The sequence below is a fragment of the Pteropus alecto genome, unplaced genomic scaffold, assembly GCF_000325575.1.
Source record: "Pteropus alecto unplaced genomic scaffold, ASM32557v1 scaffold69, whole genome shotgun sequence".
In the NCBI taxonomy this organism is placed as follows: Eukaryota; Metazoa; Chordata; class Mammalia; order Chiroptera; family Pteropodidae; genus Pteropus; species Pteropus alecto.
In genome coordinates, this window is record NW_006494610.1 from 10,523,666 (window position 1) to 10,530,813 (window position 7,148).

Here is a 7,148-nt window from a genome sequence, read left to right on the forward strand (position 1 = left end):
AAGAATTGTTAGCAACAGGCTTGAAGGAATTAAATAGAAATACAATACTACAATGTTCAGAGCTGGGTGATGATCTAATGGAGTTGTTTGCATCCCAGGCTGCACCTGTAAGTTATCGGAAGTTCTAATTTCGTTGCTGTCAACTAAACAATACCACCGTGCTCATCACATTTTCTGACAAACAGCACTAGAACAGAATCTGTCCTCGTATGCAGCAAAAACAAGTTCTAAAAATGTATTTAAATGCAGAAGATAGCCAGTAAAGGGTTGCAGCGCTCCAAGGAACCAAAGCATTGGTACAGAACATTATGGCTTAGAGAAAGCCAGAATTATTTGTCCAAGCATACAGTTGAGGCCTAGGAATTGCAAGTCCAAATGCTAGTCTTGGATTTTCCATGAACTTGGTGTTGGATCTATACTCAGAGAGCTATGGGAAAACATAAGCACTATATTTAAATGACTGATGAGTTACATGTGATAGAGAAAGGAGACTTGTTCTGAATGACCTTAAGGAGTAGAACTAAGACAAAAACTATATAAAGAGACAAAGATTGTGGTCTGACATGAGAAAATGCTTTCTAATAGCCAGGCTAATGAAATAATAAACTGAATGCATTGGTAAACAGTTGCTAGGGTTGCCAAACATGGGCTAAGAGCTCTTTCTTAGCAGGGTTGTTCTAAAGGGGATAGACATATGGATAAATATTTGAACTGAAATAACTAAAACATTGAAATGTCAAAAACAATACTAGATTAGATGGTTAATTTTATGTGCCAACTTGACTGGGCCTTAGGATGCCCAGCTATTCGGTTAAACATTGTTTCTGGGTGTGTCTTTGAATGTATTTCCAGAGGAGATTAGCTTTTGAATTGGTGAATTAAGTAAAGTAGGTAGCCCCAGCCCCACTGTGTGTATGCCTCACCCAATCTGTTGAGGGTCCGAGTAGAACAAAAAAGGTGAAGGAAGGTTGAATTTGATCTCTGCCTGACTGTTTGAGCTAAGACATCACTATTCTACCCCCTGGTGCTCCTGGTTCTCAAATATATATCCTATTGGTTCTGTTTCTCTGGAGAACCCTAATACACTAGGCTTGATGTTTTACATATATTATGTACACCTTTCACAATGTTTCTTTAATGAAAATATTATTTTAATACTTTTTACGGAAGAGGAATCTGAAGCTCAAAGATATTTAGTAACTTGCATGAAGTTTCTCAGGTAGTAAGTGGCAAAATTAAAATTGCTTCCAGCCTTCTTTGATACAAGGTCTGTACTTAGAAGAACATTTTCCCATTGGGAAAATATTCAGTCAGGGTAAGACTTAATTTTGCCCTTATTTCCCTTTCCATAACTGGAAGAAGGACTCCAAGTCTTTGCTCTTCTGGATCCCAAAGCTAGTAAATGGCAGGGAGCTGGCATGGAAGAGTAGGAGTTTGTGAAATGGGAAGAGAGGGTTTATGAAGAGGATCGATTTTGATAAAGATATGCTGTGATTTTACCCCCACCAAATTGGAGGGATAACAAGGAATCACTCCTTTACCTCAGATCAAGAAAGTGTTTTAATTTGTGTCCCCTGTAGTTTGAGAAACCTAGTAAACTGGTATTTATGTTAAACCTAAGAAATCAAGAGGCTATGTATCCAAATAGGAAAGGGAGAAGTAAAATTGTTCCCGTTTGGAGACAACATATTCTTATATGTAAAAAACTCTAAAGTCTTTGTAAAAAACTATGAGAATTAATAAATTAATTCAGTAAAATTGCAGGATACAAAATCAACATACAAAAATCACTTGTTTTTATACACTATTAACAAACTATCTGAAAAGGAATTAGAAAAAGAATTCCATTTACAATAACACCAAAAGAAATAAAATAGGAATAAACTTAACTAAGGAAGTAAAAGACTTATATACTGAAAAATACAAAACATCGATGAAAAAAATTTAAAGATGACATGAAGAAATGGAAAGAAATTTTGTGTTCATAAATCAGAAGATTTAATATTGTTAAAACATCCATACTACCCAAAGTGATCCACAGATTCAATGAAAAATCCATCAAAATCCGAAAAACATTTAAAAAAAATAGAAAAAAAACAACTTCATAATTCATATGGAACCACGAAAGACTACAAATAGTCAAAACAATCCTGAGAAAGAACAAAGTTGGAAGCATCACACTTCCAAAATGTATTACAAAGCTATAACAATCAAAGAGCATGTATTGGCATAAAGACTGACATATAGACCAATGAAACTGAATAAAGAGCCCAGAAATAAATCTACACACATAGTCAACTGATATTTGACAAGGGTGCCAAGAATTTACAATGAGAAAAGGATAGTTTCTTCAAAAGATAATGCTGAGAAAACTGGATATCAACATGTAAAATAATGAAATTGAACCATTATCTTATACCATACAACAAAGTCCATTCAAAGTAGATTAAACACTTAAAAATAAGACTTATAACCATAAAACTATTAGAAGAAACATGGGGGAAAGCTTTATGACATTGATCTTAGCAACAATGTCATGGATATGACACCAAAAGAAAGTCCAGGAAACAAAAATAAGTGGGATTACATCAAACAAAACCGCTTTTGCACAGCAAAGGAAACCATCAACAGAGTGAAAAGGCAACCTTCTTAATGGAAGGAATATTTGTAAATCATATATCTGTAAGGGACTAATATCTAAAATACATAAAAAGCTCACACAACTGAGTAGCAAAAACAATCTGATTAAAAAATGGACAGAAGCTCTGAATAAGCATCTTTTTAAAGAAAATATACAGATTGCCAACAGGTACATGAAAAGATTCTCAAACCATTAATAATCAGGGAAATATAAATCAGAACCACAATGAGATATCACCTGACATCTGCTGGAATGCCTATTATCAAAAAGAGAACAAATAAGAGTTGGCCAGAATGTGGAAAAAGGTAATCCTTGTGAACTGCTGGTGGATATGTAAATTGGTGTAGCAATTATGGAAAACAGCACAAGGTTCCTCGAAAAAAATAAAAATAGAACTACCATATGGTTCCATAATTTCACTTCTGGTCATTTATCCAAAGAAAAAGGAAATACTAACGTAAAAAGATATTTACACCCCTATGTTCATTGCAGCATTATTGACAACAGCCAAAATATAGAAACAAGTTTCCATTGATGGATAAATAAATTGTGGTACATATGTATATAATGGAATATTAGTCAGCCATAAAAAAAGAGCAAACCCCTGCCATTTGCAACAACATGGGTTGCTCTCAAGGGCAGTGAAGTAAGTCAGACAGAGAAAGACAAATATCATGTAATTTCTCTTATATGTGGAATCTAAAACAAAAGAAAACAAACAACTAAAACAAGAACCCAGAATCTCATAGATACAGAGAACAGATTGGCGGTTGCTGGTGGGAGGGGGTGGGAGAGGTAGTGGGTTGGAGAAATGAAGGGTGTCAAAAAATAAAAGTGAAAAAAATATTTAAAAACAGTGAGCAATAAGTATTTCTGGAAAACAAGAAATGAGGAAAGAAAAATGAGAACAAAGTTTTATTGACTGTATCAAATTCTAATTTAATCATTTGTTTATAAGTCTTTCCAACTGAACTTTAAGCCCTTTGATTTGAGGAGAGTTTCTTATTTATATTTATAGCCCTGAACTCCACAGTAGCTGGTAAACAGTAATCAATAAATAGCTATTGGAAGAAAAAAAGGTTAATCTCAAATATACATAGAAATTCATATAACTCAAGAGATTAAAAAAAAAACCAGTAACCCAATTAGAATATGAACAATGAACTTAGACATTTCTCCAAAGAAAATACACGAGTAGTGAAAATGTATGTGAAAAAATACTAAATGTTACTATCAAGGATTTGACTATTAACGAAAAGGAATATCTGATATAATTTTCATCGAAGGAAGTTTAACACAAAGGAAGAACTGTTGAGTATCTCTGACTTCTGACAGCTACTAGCACTGCCAGCCCTGAAAACTGAGCCCTACCACTGGGCCACTAAATAACATTTTCAGCTTTCGGTATTTCGTTAGGTCAATCACTGCAGATTCCAAGTTTTCATCAAGTATCTGATTGACTGAAATTAGGTCACATGACTGCACCCTGGCTGCTAGGGTTCAGGGTGAGGTTTTTTTTTTTTCACATCTCTGCAGTGAGAGATGAGATTCTTTTTCTCACGATGTTCACACAATGATGGATTTCTCAAACAGAGAGAAAGGGTTAAAATGCTGAATAGACAAACAGTAATGTCCTGCCCACCCCCAGTATTATAGACAGAGATAGTAGACAAAGGACAAATGTCCTTATAGGAAGTATATTCAAAAAGCAATGACATTTGGGTTATTATTGTTAATATAATTTCATTAATATCTACAGGCTCACCCAACTTTGAAAAATTGGTGCTACATTTACAAATAACTATAAAGGATGAGGAGGGGAGAAAAGTTTAAAATTAAAAATGGTGAAAAATATTTTTAACAAGAAACAACCCACATATGTGAAAAACAGAAGCAAAGAAAGCAGAAAATGTAAAGGAAATTATAGGAGGGGTATGTTAAGCAGAATACAAGGGCATGTAAACTGCAAGACAAGGGGAAATTTTATAGAGCAGTCATTTAAACTATACATTAAAACTTTATTGATGCCATAAAATTCAAACACAATAAACCTGGATTATTTGTCAAAAGTAGGTCATCACATGCAAAGATAAATTGAATTTGAGTATAGAAGAGAAACCAGAAATACACCACAGTAACATTTTAGAGAATGTTTGCACAAATAACATTTTACAAAACATTTCAAAATTAGCACACAATGAAAAACATTTAAGAGGAAATAGTGCCAACATTATATATGTATTTAGAATCCCCCAACCTCTACCCCGCAACCCCATTCCTGGTTCTCCTCTCCTCTTATTCTCTTTGACCACCCTGTCTCACCTACTTTGGCTTACATATATTGCTCTGCCTGGCCTCATAAATTTGGTTGGTCTTAATTCTTTTTCTTCTTAGTCTGGTAAACTGATCAATGGGCCTATTCTTAAATCTGTATCCTCAACTCAGACTTGGTTCATGGGTCCCAAACTTCATACACCTCTACCTGTATTGTCCTTCAAAAACACATGAACTAAAATTCTCCTTAATTGGCCACAGCATCTTCATGAAATTTCTCCCCCTCCTATATTCTCAGTATCAGTAAATATTGTAGATACTAACACGATTGCCCATGTCAGAAACCTAGGAGTCATCCTTGATTCCCCAAAGAATATTTGAGTAATCATCAGGCCCTTCCAATTCTAACCCCTAAACAACAACTCCTTAATGTGTTCCCTTTGGTCTATTTCCAAAGTCCCTGCCTTTATTCATATTCTCAGCATCTCAGAGAACACCAAAAATGTCCTTACTGACTTTTTCTCCTTGTGCTAGAGTAATCAAACACCCAAATCTAATCATGTTACTTCTCTGCTCAAATAGCTTCCAGCAACTTCTTCAATCAATTCTTTTTATGTTATAGAATGATATGTTCTCTCTAATTCCTGGCAGCCTCATCCTTTCCACTTCACTAATTTCTCCCCAGCAAGCACAACTTCCTTGAAGTTGTTCTGAATTGTTACATTCATACACACCAATATGCCTCTGTGCTCAGATTTCCTTCTGCTCTCCCTCCAGGGTCTGCTGATAAAATTCTATTGATCTCTAAACAGACTTCAATATGTTTTGTGCTCTGTGTTCCCTTATATTCTCCATCATAATTATAGAATTATAATGTTTTGTTCAGTTTTTTTGGTCTCTCTACCAGACTTTTAAGCTCCTAGTACAATTAATGAGATATAGTAGGAACTCAGTGAATCTTAATATTTCACTATATAATTGTATATGTTAAATAGAGTTAGGTCCATGTAATGTTTCTATTTAAAGGCTTGTAATACAATGTTCACTGTCTCAGTGAATAACTCTTTATCCATCCATATGCCTAAATTAGAATGCTAAGAGTCACTTTTGACATCTTTACCCTCACCTCCATATCTATTTTATCACCAAGGCCAATCAACATTACTTTCTAAATATCATTTGAATCCTCCCATTTCTCCTCAATTTCACTATCACCATCAGCCTTGTCTAAGATGCATTATTTCTTTCTATACTGATGCTATACGTCTTCTTAATAGCTTACTTACATATAGTCTGGACTCTCTCCACTCCAACTGTTATACTGCATCCAGAGTTATTTCAAAATGCAAAGCCAGTTATCTTTTACTGTCACTCTTCCCCACCCACACACACATACAAAAATTCATGGACCCATGGCTTAGCTTTGCTCTTGAGATTAAGGAATTAGAGGCAATCTAGTTTTTCATTATGGAGAGTATAGGCACATAAACAGTGATGGGGACTCATGGAGAATTATGCAACAGAAGCAAAAGAATACATATACTAATAACATGAATGGACCTTAAGAACATGGTTCTAAATAGAAAAAATAAGCTCATAGATATAGAGAACAAACCGATGCTAGCTAGAGGGGAAGGAGAAGAGGGGATGGGTAGAAAAGGTGAAGAGGGTTAAGAAGTACAAAGTTTAAGTTATAAAATAAGTCACAGGGATATAATGTATAGCATAAGGAATTACGTCAGTAACATGACAGATGGTGATTACTTTGTAAGATTATAAATGTTAAATCACTATATTATATGCCTGAAACTAATATAATACTATATGTTAACTGTAATTAAAAATAAATTTTAAAAAAGAATAAATGAAATAATTTTTTAAAAAGAAATTAAATAGACCTATAGCACAATGCCATTTACATGAATTTAAATGTATTCATATAAAACAATTAATATCAATAAGAATTTATTCAAACCCAAAGGTATATTTCTCATACTGCCTGCTCCAAATTCTGTATTTCATTTTTCGCCTTAGCACTCAACATCTATCCAACTTCTGTTTTACTTATTTATGTCATTTTTTCCTCTATCTTCCTCATTATAAATGTAAGCTCCATAAGAGATTTAAACTATTTGGTTTACTGCTATTTTCCCAATTCTTATAGTGTTGTGTGTCACATAGAAGGTGCTCAATAAATATTAATCTAATGAATGAATTTGTATTCATTACATTA